The 13,560-nt window shown below is 42.4% G+C and overlaps 1 protein-coding gene across 7 annotated transcripts in view; it reads left to right on the top strand.

Annotated features, from left to right (window-relative positions):
* Srpk2 (SRSF protein kinase 2) overlaps positions 1-13,560 on the top strand; it is a 166,554-nt gene that overhangs the window by 34,979 nt on the left and 118,015 nt on the right. The window contains exon 1 of one of the 7 annotated variants that reach the window (XM_029534033.1): positions 11,714-11,732. The exons of the other annotated variants lie outside the window; for them this stretch is intronic. The gene's annotated coding sequence lies outside the window, so the exon portion shown is untranslated. Of the gene's footprint in view, positions 1-11,713; positions 11,733-13,560 lie in introns of those variants that run through there. 7 annotated transcript variants of the gene reach the window in all.

Below are 13,560 nucleotides of genomic sequence, written 5' to 3'. Positions count from 1 at the left end.
AGCCCTGGCTGTCCTGGAACTCACTCTGTAGACCAGGCTGGCCTCGAACTCAGAAATCCGCCTGCCTCTGCCTCCCGAGTGCTGGGATTAAAGGCGTGCCACCATGCCCGGCCTTGAGCAGTATTTCTTGCTAAATTCTAGAATTGAGACTGCACTGAGAGTTAATAGCTCATCTCTCATCTTTAGCTGAGTGTTAGTTTGTTTTTAAAATGGCGCACTTTTTGATTTAACTTCAGGAAAGCTTTTAGTCTCACTTTAAGCAAGGACGTCCTGGTTCTAGGGGTGTGGTCAAGATGTGGCAGTCAGTCCCTGTGGCTGGGGCAGCTCTGATCTGTGGTGCCTGGGTGGGTAGTTTGTATTGAGGTCTGGACTATAGAATGAAACATCGAAGATGGTTTACATATTTTTTTCTCTTTGTTGGTCATCTTATTGTATCATCAACTGAGAAATGAAGACTTCACTTTTTGAATAGCTCCTCAGTGTTTATGTACACATGCATATTTTGCCTGGTTCCATACAGCACGTTGTAAGGTAGCCCTGATGTGTTGGCCTTGTGGTCTGAGTGGGAATGAGTCTTGCTTATGAACGGTGTGCACTTACCACAGGAGTGCTGCATCATACCTCGTCTTACACCTTTGGGTTTTTTCACTGCTCGTGAATCTGTACCCTGTGATGAGAGAATTGCTTTTTGGAATTAGACGGAAGTCACTGGGTGCCAAGTCTCTTGAATAACCTGGGAAAGCGGTTTGGGTTGTTAGTGCTTATGGTTCATTGTGTTTGATATACGGATTCTGAGCCAAAATGAATTTGGGATAATGGAAGCAGTTTTCTGAGCCACATTAACCTTGTGTCATACCCGGCCCTGTGACTCCCGGGCTTCAGGGTGTGCCGCCATTGTTATTGAGAGCAGATGAACAAGCGGACTTTGTCCTTTTCCCCTTTTATGTGGATTCTAAGAATGGAGCTGAGGTCATCAGGCTAGCATGGCAAGGGCTTCCGAACACCAAGCCATCTTGCCAGCCCTTCATTGCAAAAAGTCGAGAAGCTCTGTAGCAAAATCACTTACTTGCTTGAGAAAATCTCTGTGAAGGAACGGTTGGGAAGAACAGGGATTGAAGATTTGGGGGGGGGAGTGATGTTATTCCAGTGCCCACAGTGAGACTCTGTTGTGGTAGAATGGAAAGGAGTGGATTGATTGGTTTCTCAGCATGAGTGGGCTCACTAGAGTTTTTTTTCTTTTTTATGGTTTTTCGAGACAGGGTTTCTCTGTGTAGCCTTGGCTGTCCTGGAACTCACTCTGTAGACCAGGCTGGCCTCGAACTCAGAAATCCGCCTGCCTCTGCCTCCCGAGTGCTGGGATTAAAGGCGTGTGCCACCACGCCCGGCCTGTCGTGATTTTCATATGGATGCTTTCTTGGGTTTGGACTTTAATAAAGTTTTCCATTCTGATTTTCTTTTCAGGCTTTGAAACCTTTTTATTAAATTCCTATATCAATTTTTTCAGAATGGTATTTCTCCAATTTATAAACAGATCTTAAAGAACACTTTGTAATTTTTCTTTCTCTATAGTGAAAATGTTTGGAATTTTTATTGTTTTGTCTTTCCTGTGTAGTAGTTAATTGAATCAAATTATCAATAGTATTTTTATCCAATGGGGAACAAGCTTATGGAAGCTGAGACTTAATCTGAGAGATCAAAATATTAAGAAAGATTAAAATCTTAACTTTGACAAGATAATTTGCATTTAGTACATAATTCTGCTATAGTATAGGTATCAGTTATATTTTTAATTTTCTTACAGGAATATGAAAATTAAGAGTTTTTTGTTTGTGTGTTTTTGGTTTTGGGTCAGGAGGAGAGTTGCTGGGACCGTGAATTGAGGCAAATGAGAGGTTTTAGACTTTTATTCACTAGTAGTAGATTTAATGCCACACAGTTCAATGTTAACCGTAGGTATAGTCTTATTTCATGTCGTATAAAGCTAATAAGTATGTTTATGTTAGCCGGCCGTGCTCTGGCCTCAGAGGTGGCCATTGCGCACAAACCCTTCACAGTACATTCTACTGTGCCTGTACCCTTTGTTTTCATAAACTATAGCAACAAATCAATAATGGGATTATTTTAGCCACAAATAAAAACAAAATCATGTTGTTTGCAGGAAAACGAATGATTGGGAAATAATTATCCAGTTAAGTCAGTTTTAGAAAAACTAGTATTTTTTTTTCTCATTTGTGGTTTCTGGCTTATGTAAATGAATGGAACCACATGTATATATATGTGTCATGATAGAAGACATGCATGGCCTTGTCGGGTAACACAGAGGACAAAGGGGAGTGAGCAGTGGACAGAAGGGCCAGAGGCTGTGTGGAGGAGAGTTCACAGTGCAGTGTCTGTGAGCAGCAACAGTCACATTACAGAGCCACGCACAGTGATTCACAGAGGCAGAGCACAGAGAAAGACAGGCAGCATCTATCATCTATCAGTATACTATAGAAGATGAATATCTGCAAATCCATATCTCAAAGTTTACTATGGAAAAAGCAGCTTATGCTCTAAGATTAATTTGTTTATTTTGTGGATGGGGAGATGGCAGAGCTGATGAAGTGCTTGTTGTGCAAGTACAGACACCAGAGAACCTGGTGTAGTAGCATGTGCCTAGTCTTGAGGGGAAGGTGGAGATGGGAGCAGTCTGCACTTTCTGGCCAGCCAGCATAGCACAGCTGCTGAGATGTGTTTGGTGAAAACTCCTGTCTCAAACAGGAATGTGTGAACATTGATTTCTAGATGTACATACCTACACACTCACCTCCCCACCCCCCACATATATCACACAGATTAATTTTTATTTGATTCATGCGTAAGGTTTCTCTTTGTTAAGTATTTGTTGTATTTCATTTTTGAAGGATGCCTCTTTCTTGTGGCTTGAAGTAATTATTTTATGAATTTGTTTATAGTTTCCATTGTATTTTAGAATTTATTGGAATTGGACTAGGTAAGATCAGTCTCAAGTAAATTTACCTTCTGAGAAATGGAGTGTCGGGGTTTATAGGTTTCTACTGTAGGTTGATGACAGCTTCTTTTAATGCAAGCATTATTGGAGGGTGAGGCCACGTAAAAATCAGGATGTGTTGTCACCGCTGAGACACTGTGTGTCCTGGTCCAGATCCCTTGGTTATTGTGGAGGATGTCTTGCTTCATTATTTTTACTGTTGTGACTGTGTGGACCACATATGTGACTGTGTGGTTCAGATGTGATTTAACCTTGCTCTTCCACCTCCAGATACTGTCTACACTGGTAGATATTATAAAATTCCCTTCATTGTGGGATAACCCTTGAACAAACATGGGCTATACTTACAATTCTAGCAGTTGTTAGGAATGGTTGGAAAGGGGCCTGTATTGACTGCACATTTTCTGTGACCCATCACTATCTGTTGAGAAACATTTAGGAACTGTCCCTCAAGTTCCTAACAAGTGTCACATGAAATCAGGATTACATACAACCTTTCAAAGGGTCTATAGAAAATGTTTGCATGATGGATGGTGTGGTGGACATGTAGCTCTTTTGTCCTATGGTAGCTGGCGTGAGAGATGGACATATTGCTCTTTCACCCTGCCCTTGGTGTCCTGCCCTTCGTTTGTTTCTTTGAGACAGAGTACCATGAAGCATAGGTTGGCCTCAAACTCCCCGTGGTTCAAGATTGGCATTGAACCCCCATCTCCTACCTCTACCTCTCAAGTGCTACATTCACAGGAATATAACATGATTTTCCTTTCTTAAAAATATATTGCTGGGCAGTGGTGGTGCACGCCTTTAATCCCAGCACTAGGGAGGCAGAGGCAGGTGGATTTCTGAGTTTGAGGCCAGCCTGGTCTACAGAGAGTATAGCCAGGGCTATACAGAGAAACCCTGTCTTGAAAAACATATATATATTTAGCTTGTTGAAAGAGATGGGAACTTGGGCTTGCATGCCAGTAGATAGTATTAGTCCCTTCTTGAATGAAAACCATTCACCCTCAACCTCTTAAGGTTTTTCAGGCAGGGTCTCATTAGTCCAAGTTGGAGTTGAACATAGCTAAGGATAGCCTTAAACTCTTGATCTCCCCGCTTTCACTTCCCATGTGCTGAAATTACAGGCACAGACCTCTTGGGTTTCACTTGCGAGTTTTACGACTGTGTGTGGTTCCCACCTTCAACCAGGTGATGAACCCAGGAGAGCAGAGAAACCAAGCCCTCCATGTCCAAGGCCTGCAGTGAACACTCCTGCTGGAGGCGTGGAGCAATTCTTTTCCGAGACTAGGAAGTTCCTTGGGTTGAGTGGTCAGGTGAGGAACCTCTGTGGTGTCAGAAGCAGCAATGAAAGAACATAAACCTCCTGAGCTCTGGCTCTGCGCTGAGCTGAACTGGGTGTGAAGCCTTGGTCCTTATCACCCTTCAGGAAGGAGGCCTGCACTGGCCCACTGCAGTGGCGTAAGGTTAGCGTGGGGAGCTAAGACAGCTTCTGAACAAGGTCCCAGCATGGTCTGAGCCAGGCTTCTTGAGAGCTTTGGTGTTTTCCTTTATTTTACACTAAGCAATGAGTACATTGAATTTTGCTTTTTTTTTTTTTTTCTCATTTTTCAAAAAGTGTTTAGTTCACTCAGACTTCCTACTAAAAGCCACGAGCATATGAGATTTTGTGCTGCTGATGGAAAGCCGGGGGTGGGGGGGGGGGGTGGGTCCTGCTCCAGGGCTCCTGAACGAACTTGATACTTGGTATCTTGTGGCTGCTTGTGGTTTCCTCTTCTCTCCAAGGTTGTACTTTGTGTTTGGTTTTTGCTCATCTTGCTAGCGTTCATGAACTCTCCCCCAGTCTCAGCTGTCAGCTGCAGTGTCCCTTTTTGAGTTGAAGCTGCTCTGTACTTTAGTGAGTTGGTTGGTTCTACGGCTGTTTCCTGTCACTTTATCCGCTTATTCGTACATCCTAGACCAGTGTAGAGAATCAGAACATACATGTCTAGTGTAAACTGAAACTACCCCCAGCTCCCACACCTGTAGTGAAGATTTTATGAGGCAGATTGACTAGCTGGAACTTCATTGTTGTATAGCTGGAATACTGCAGATATGAAGCCAGAATTTTAGTCTTCTTTTCTTTTCTGTTAAGATTTATTTATTTTATTTTTATGAATACACTGTAGCTATCTTTAGACACATCAGAAGAGGACATCAGATCCTGTTACAGATGGTTGTGAGCCACCATGTGGTTGCTGGGAATTGAACTCAGGACCTCTGGAAGAGCAGTCAGTGCTCTTAACCGCTGACCCATCTCTCCAGCCCAATTTTAGTTTTCTTAAGTGCCTACCTTCAATAGCTTTCCTAACGTCCTCTCAAGTATTAGGTATAAGCTTTAGAACACATACCTTATCAGATTACCTGCTTCTACTATCCCCAAAGCTAATGCTGTCTTTAGAGAACATTTGTAGAGCCATAGGAAAATGTTATCCATTTGGCAGTGACCCACCTGCCCCATGGTCCTTAGCAGCACTGGGAAATGCTGTGACGTATTTGTTTTAGTCTCTGACCATAAGAATTCATGCACCCAAGTCTTCAGTGAAATTTGCTATTCAAGGTAACTTACCCGTGTTCCCAGTCTATGCACTCACACTGGCTCAGAACAAACAGCCTTGTTTTCCTGTTGAGGTGAGAGCTAAGCTTTGAATCAACACCAGGAAATGCAATACCACTTTGGTGCAGGTAGTTTAAAAAAAAAAATTGATACCTTGTATGTCTTGCATAATAGGTAAAAATTAATTTTAAAAGGGTTAAACTATCAGAAAAAAGTTTTTTGTGACTTTAGGTTTAGCAAAGGGTTTTTAGCTATGGTACCATGAAACACACACCAGAATAAAATCAAACCGATGTGCTGTCTTGCAGCCTTCCGTCATCTGCATACAAAGGACATGGACTTAGTTATGTCATAGTAAGTACCCTTCCTAGACCATCTAGCCAGTGAAAGAGTCTTGCCAGCTTGAGTATATAATAAAAAAATTGAGAAACCTTAAAAAAGATGAGCTGGACTTCTCCCAAGTCTTAACTGCTTTTGAGAGATATTTGTGACACAAAAGAAAAGACTTTTTTATATTATGTAAACATATCTGAAACTCAACAACAAGAAAAAGCTCAGTTTAAAATGGAAGGAGGAGCTGAAGAGATGGCTCAGGGGTTAAGAGCACTGGCTGCTGTTCTAACAGGACCTGGCTTCAGGTCCAGCACACATGGCAACTCACAACTGTTGAGCTTCAGGGGATCAAACACCCTCACACAGACACACATGCACACAAAACATATAGAACAATAGTAAAGGAGCCATTAAGAAGATGGAATGAGGGCTGTTGAAGGTGGGACTGGGGAGGGGGACAACATTTGAAATGTAAATAAATAATATAACTAATAAAGAAAGATGGAATGAACAGCCTCTGGTAGTAGAGGAGCATGTGGAGAAAGTTTATACTGTGCCTGTTATTGAGGTAGGGGTGGAGATCTAAGGATGTTGACCGTCTTTACATATGTACTTAACAATGTAACCCCTAGTGTTCATATAAGTACATAAAAACAAGCCTATACAGAAACTTGTATGCAGTCTTTTTTTTTTTTTTTTTTTTTTTAAAGATTTATTTATTTATTATATGTAAGTACACTGTAGCTGTCTTCAGACGCTCCAGAAGAGGGCATCAGATCTTGTTACGGATGGTTGTAAGCCACCATGTGATTGCTGGGATTTGAACAACGGACCTTTGGAAGAGCAGTCGGGTGCTCTTACCCACTGAGCCATCTCACCAGCCCGTATGCAGTCTTTTAAAAAACAAAACAAAACAAAACATCCCAAAAGTTGATTTCTTTTCTTTTTTTTTTTTTTTTTTTAAAACAAAAGAAGTGAAAACTGTTTCAGTTTCTTTGACCAGGGAATGGCTAAATAGTGATACATCTAGATGCTGAATATTAACAGTAAAAAGAGATGAACTATCAGTACAGGCAGGTAACATCTAAAGTGTATTATGTTAAGTGACAAGGGTGGGTCAAAAGCTTATAAACCGCTGGGTGTGGTGGCGCAAGCCTTTAATCCCAGCACTTGGAAGGCAGAGGCAGGCGGATTTCTGAGTTTGAGGCCAGTCTGCTCTACAGAGTGAGTTCCAGGACAGCCAGGGCTATACAGAGAAACCCTGTCTTGAAAAACCAAAAAAGAAGGAAAAAAAAAAAAAGAAAGTTTGTGACATGAATACGGTTTCTAGAAAATTTACATAATCTAAAAGAAATTCTGTGACCACCAAATAATAGCTCTCTATTTTCCCCTCCAGTCTGTCTCTTATGTCTTGTCTCTTACTCAGTACTATCTGTCCTTTTGTTTGTGGCTTACTTTATTCATAATATTTTCATGGTTTAATCCACATTGCAGCATGTGGCAGACCTCATCCCATTTTGTGCCTGAGCTGTACTGTGTTGTATGCCATTCTTCTAAAGTCTTGGCTGTAGCAACAAGGGTACGTGGTAGAGTTTGTAGATCCCTTGGCAGCTTGTTGGGGTGTGGCAGTTTTGAGTGCTGTTTCACACTTTGGGGCTGGATTGTGTGGTCTTCAGATAGCCTAGCATCCTCTAAAAGTAGTCCAATGAGAAAGATGAACTGACATAATTCGTTCCCTGCTGAGAGGAGTTTAGATTTCTGAAATGGAGAGATTTCAGTTCAGTGGGTGGTGTTAGCAGCATTGACTCTGAGAGCTGGATGGAGCTGGGGCTAAGTCTGGGCCTTAGCATATTACCTGGGTGACTCTAGATGCCACAGTTAACCTTACCTTTTAGCTTCTCCTATTTATAAAGGTGGGATGGTATTTTTGTTTGTTTGCTTTTTGGTGGTGGGAATCTAACCCATGGCTTTGTGCATGCTAGGCAACTCTTCTGCTCCTTAACCACACCCTCAGCCTGCTGTTTTAGGATGGTCTTCTTAGCTGACCTTGGTCTGTTTGCCTTAGTCTCCTAGGTGCTCCTAGATGCTTGATTCTAATAGTGTTGTTATGAAGATATGTAATGCTTGCCAAATTGAAAGATAACTGTTGTCACCATAATGTGAAAAGAGTGACTACTTTACCATTACACAAAGAGATCTGAAATGATAAAAGCTTCAGTAGCAGAGTTAATCACCTGGGAAAGACCCAGACCCTTGGAGAGGAGCTGCTGTATTGTAGCAGTGGGGACTTAAAAGAGAAAGGACTAGAGCTCTCAGAATGAGCTGATGAGGGACTCAGACAGCTGGGGCCACAGGTGGCTCAGAGAACACATCTGGGATGGAGTGTGGGGAGTGGAAATTACCTGTTGGTAGTTTTTGCAGCAAATCGATCAGATAGGCACATGACGGTTAGGAAGTCAGTGGTCTTTACCAATTGAGGCAAAAAAGTCACAGGGAGCAAATCAAGCCATCCCAGTGTATGGCCACTGGTGTAGAAGCCGGCCCTCAGGCATGCTTCAGAGGTCCTGAGAATATCCACACAGCGCCTGGGATGGAGGGCTTTGAGGTACTCTAATGTCAGTGTTTTTGTCCAGAGTGACTTAGAGCTAAGTTCACCTCTAATGTACACATAGCTGTCTCAGCCTTGGTCGTGCAGTTTTGCCTGCATTTCAGAGAAGGAAACAGAGAGCCTACCATGACAGCAGTGGGTCAGAGCTGGCTGGACAGGCATTTTAGGATACATTACTTTCTCCTTGTCACACATGTCCATTCTTCTCATTAAAATATTTTAAAATTTGAAGTTTTCCATGTAAATACATCAGCAAGCTTAATTATTGGAGTGCATATAATACTAATAGTATGCCTGGGATAAGGTTATTACCAAACAGAAGACTAGTTTCTCTTTATTGTTACCTAGAGGCAGATGTCAGTATGGATCCAAGACTTAGCTTACTCATGATCACACAGGTGATCTTTCTTTCTTCTTTCCAGGGTATCATGTAGCCCAGGATTGCCTCAGACTTGCTATATGGCTGAACTTGATAGATAGCTCAAGTTGGCCTTGGGGTTCCCCCTCCACTCCTCCTCCTCCTCCCTCCTCCAGAGTGCTGGCATTCATGTGTGTCTACCATACTCAAGTGCTTGCGCCCAGGATCTGTTCTCAGGTGGTTCAGGCCTGCTTTGAGCTCAGCGGTCTCGGAAGTGCCGTGCTTACAGACCCAGACCCTCCTAACCCCTTGTTGAGGCATCTCCACCTGCTTCTTTGTTATGGTCGTTGCTCTGTGGTCTGTGTTCTTCCTGTGTAGCACTCAACTCCAGCATCCTGAACATGTCTTCTGGCCTAGCAAGAGAAGATGTGTACTGGTTCACAGATTAGGTTTTATACCATGAGCTCAGCCCCTGGACTGGACTCCTTGAGAGTTTATGTCCTCCATAAACATGCCTATGTATTTATTACATAGCAGAAACCTGGCACTTTGTGGGCTGCTTAATCAATACCTGTATTTTTACATTTTAAAAAGGTCATGGATGTACTCTGGTTTGTTTAGAGCCTGCAGTGGATAGAATTAGAAGGAACAGCCTGAATTTAGATTTTAAAGCTTGTCTTTTTAGAAATGCCGAGTGTATAAACTCCACACGACTGCCTTTTTTTCTTTTTTCCTTTTTTTGTGGCAGAACAGTGTCAGGAGAACTTAGTTGTCCTTTTCCTTCGGGGTAACACTTTCAGAATTCCAACAGAACATTGCCTTGACCTTGATTAAACTGTGAATTTTATTTGAAAGTGAAAATTGGCCTTTTGGAGATCTATTTATAATGGTGTGATGGCAGTCTTTTTGCCTAGTGTCCATTTGAAAGCTGTGCGGTAGAAGGGACATGTTTTAAATGGGACATGCTGTGGTCTTAATTTTTTTTTTTTTTGGTTTTTTTTGAGACAGGGTTTCTCTATGCAGCCCTGGCTGTCCTGGAACTCACTTTGTAGACCAGGCTGGCCTCGAACTCAGAAATCCGCCTGCCTCTGCCTCCCGAGTGCTGGGATTAAAGGCGTGCGCCACCACGCCCGACTGTGGTCTTAATATTTAAACATTGATTTTAATTTACACGGGTAATTTTAATTTACACCTGTAAAGAAAAAGCAAAGGGTTGAATATTTTTATAATAGTTTAGGATATATTCCTCTACAGCCTTTACCCTTTGTTTTACATATATATGTGATTGTGAAATGCATATTAATTAGAGATAGTGTCATTTTGCTCTTTGAAAGCTCTACGTTTTGCTTATATCTATTTCATTCCTTTTTAATGCTCATTCTGAATATGAGTATAGACCACTTAGCAGTGGGTGTCCATTGCTCGTTAGATACACTTCAGCTCCTCTAGATGTCTAAGCTCACATTGTGTGGAAGTGGATGAGAATGTGCATGCTGTGGGGCGCAGAGGACAGCGCAGTGAGCAGTGGACAGCACAGGCTCCCTTTTTCCTGGTGGGGTCTTGGGGATTGACCTCAGATGGGCAGGTCATCAGGCTGAGCCTCTCACTGGCAGTGATTGAACCTCTTTGTATGATTCTCCAGAGACACATGATCTATGAATATCCCCCCCCCCCCAAGGTAGTAGGGAACAGATCTGGGGCTTTATATCTATTAAAGTGCTGTACTGCTGAACTACACTCCAGCAATGTGAATGTTCTTCTAGGGTCAATTTGGTAGAAGTGAAATTCCGAGAATATATATAGTAGGCCTAGTATATCTAGCATTCTTCATATTGGATTCAATAATGAGTAATGGTTGGCTTGATTGGCTAGTTATTTGTGCTTATAAAGTGAAGTGTTGTTGTTGTTTTGTGTTTACAATCCATTAGGGAAATAGGGAGGACAAGAGTGTTCCACAGCTTAAAAGTCATCTATATGGCTATAGGCATCTCTAGTCCCAAGAGGATGATTTAGTAGGTCAGTGAATCATTCGAATTTGTGATCCCACATAGCACTTAGCTGTGTTAACACGTAACATGATTAAGATTGACAGATGATTCAGGGAGAGAGGAGTCATTGCCTCCAGTGTGCACCCACTGATGACCTCACCAGGCTCCAGTAGATAGTCCCAATCTGTCAGGCATACAGATGGCCCTGGTTACCATAGACGAGTTAGGAAATCTGAAAGTTATGAATCTGGGAAGGAGACTGGTGGGGAGGAGGGGGACATGACTGATGGGAGGGGAGAGTAAATAGTGGTGAGAGGAGAGGGGAGGGGAGGAAAGAGGGAGAAGGGGAGGGGAGAGGAGAGGAGAGGAGAGGAGAGGATAATAGGAGCGTATTGTCAACATTTACAAAATTGTCAACGACCTTTCTATCGGAGCCATATATGCCTAAAATGCTGTTTTTATGTGACTGGAACCCAACTTAATCCAAGGCTGAAGATGATGACAGTGGGGAGCGCATGCACGCACGCCTGCACACATGCATGCATGGGTTGAATCTTTCTAAGGCTGTGTTGATTGGTGATTATTCAATGAGTAACTTAGCTGGTGTGGTGGTATATGTCTGTAGTCCTAATAGTTTGGGGGCTGAGGCAGGAAGATTGTTGAGTTTCATGCCACTCATTAATTTGTTTCAGACTCCATAGACAAGAAGACAACAAAGTAGACTGTTGGCTGAGGTATATGTGGTACTTAGTAATATCTTGTGGAAGCAGCAGAGTCCTGGGAGTTGTTTGTACTGCTGCTGCTGAGGAAGAGTTTATAGAAGACCACTGACACGTGAGGTGAGAGCTTAGGATTTATAATAAAGGAGAGGGGTGATAATTGGTTAAATTTCTGAGAGGGTTCTGTGTGAGTGGGCTGACTCAAAATGAATCTTGGTAAATTGACAGGCTCTATAAATACCTCTCTAAAGTTTAATATTTTTCTTTAAACACGACATACAATGTAAAAATTTTGCATTGAATCTTTTCATTTGTTGAATCTTTCAGGAATGACTTTGTGGTTTGTTACATTTGGGATTAGTTGCATTTGTGCCTTGTGAGCCGCTAGTAAAGACCTAATTTACCAGTATCCCTGGCTTCTCCTCTCTCCCCTCTCCACCCCTCCCCTCCCTCCCTCCCTCCCTCCCTCCCTCCTCCTTCCCTCCCCTTCTCTGTCTCTGTGTCTCTATCTCCCCCCCCCTCCCGCCCCCAGCAGTCTCATGTTCTCATGTTAGCCCAGGCTGGTCTTGAAATCATGATTCCTAGGCTGCCTCCATAGCCCCACCACTCTACTTTTGTCTTGTCTTACATCCCTAGCTCTGTTTTGTTAACTCTTGATTGCCCACAGATTGAAAGGCCATTATTATTTCCTTCCAGCGGCATCTTACCCTACCTCACCAGGGTGGAGGCCTTCCTTCTCCCTTTCCCCAGTCAGAGCCTTTCTCCCCCTGTTAGCTGTAGATCTAGGTCTCTGGAGTTGCATCGATGGGTTTTTATTCTTTTAACTGTACATATTTGCTCTGGAATCTCCTGTTGTTTCAATCCAGACAATTTTAAAATGAATTTTAATCGTTTAAAGCTATGCTTTAGTAGTTTTTTTAAAAAAGCTATTTCTAGTGTTGTACAACCATTATATTATATAACTTGAGAATATTTTTATCCCTCAAAAATAAACCTTCATATTTTGGCAGAATCTTCTTTGTAATGCAAAGATCACATTAACACGTTGTCTAGTTGAATGTTTGGACAGTGCTTTCAAGGTTTATGTGCTAGCGTGTAATAATGCCCTTTCTGTTTGCTCTGTGTATATGATTTTACACATATATGTACATATATGTTACATTTATAACAATCCTTCATCAGTTGATATAGGTGCCGTTTCTTCCCTCTACTGTGTAGCTTGGTCTCCCAAAGCTGAGGCTGGCCTGGAACTCACTGTTTGATTGAAGATGACCTTGAACTTGGCATTCTCTCTACCTTTCAAGTGCTGGGAGTATAAGTGTTTGCCACCTAACATTTTTTTAAAGAATGACATGACTTATTGTATGTGTGTGCATGTGTGTGTGCACATGTGTGTGCATGTGTGTGTACATGCCTTAGTGCTGTGTGGAGGTTAGAGGACAATTGTCAGAGTCAGTTCTTTCAATGGTATGGGCTCCAGGGATCAAACTCATGATATCAGCCTTGGCTGAACTCACCTTGATGACCTCACTGATGGTATTCATTCATTCATTCATTCATTCATTCATTCATTCATTCATTCATTCATTCATTCATGACAAAGTCTCTAGCCCTGCTGGCTCTCCTGGAATCCAACTATGTAGACCAGGCTGGTCTCAGATTCACCTACCTCTGCCTCCTGAGTGCTGGCATTAAAGGCACGCAGAAGTACCCCCTGGCAAAAGTGGAGTTTGTAAAGTACAACTGGGATCCAGCAGGCCCTATAAGCTACATTAGACCCCTTTCCTAAGAGGATAGTAATAGTGAAAAGCAGGGAGAGTTTCTTTTGCAGGACACATTTCTTTTTTTTTTTTCTTTTTTTGGTTTTTCGAGACAGGGTTTCTCTGTGTAGCCTTGGCTGTCCTGGAACTCACTCTGTAGACCAGGCTGGCCTCGAACTCAGAAATCC

The sequence above is a fragment of the Mus pahari genome, chromosome 2 (genome assembly GCF_900095145.1).
Source record: "Mus pahari chromosome 2, PAHARI_EIJ_v1.1, whole genome shotgun sequence".
In the NCBI taxonomy this organism is placed as follows: domain Eukaryota; kingdom Metazoa; phylum Chordata; class Mammalia; order Rodentia; family Muridae; genus Mus; species Mus pahari.
Note: the sequence above shows the minus strand (reverse complement) of the source record. Positions and strands in the feature narration are given on the sequence as shown.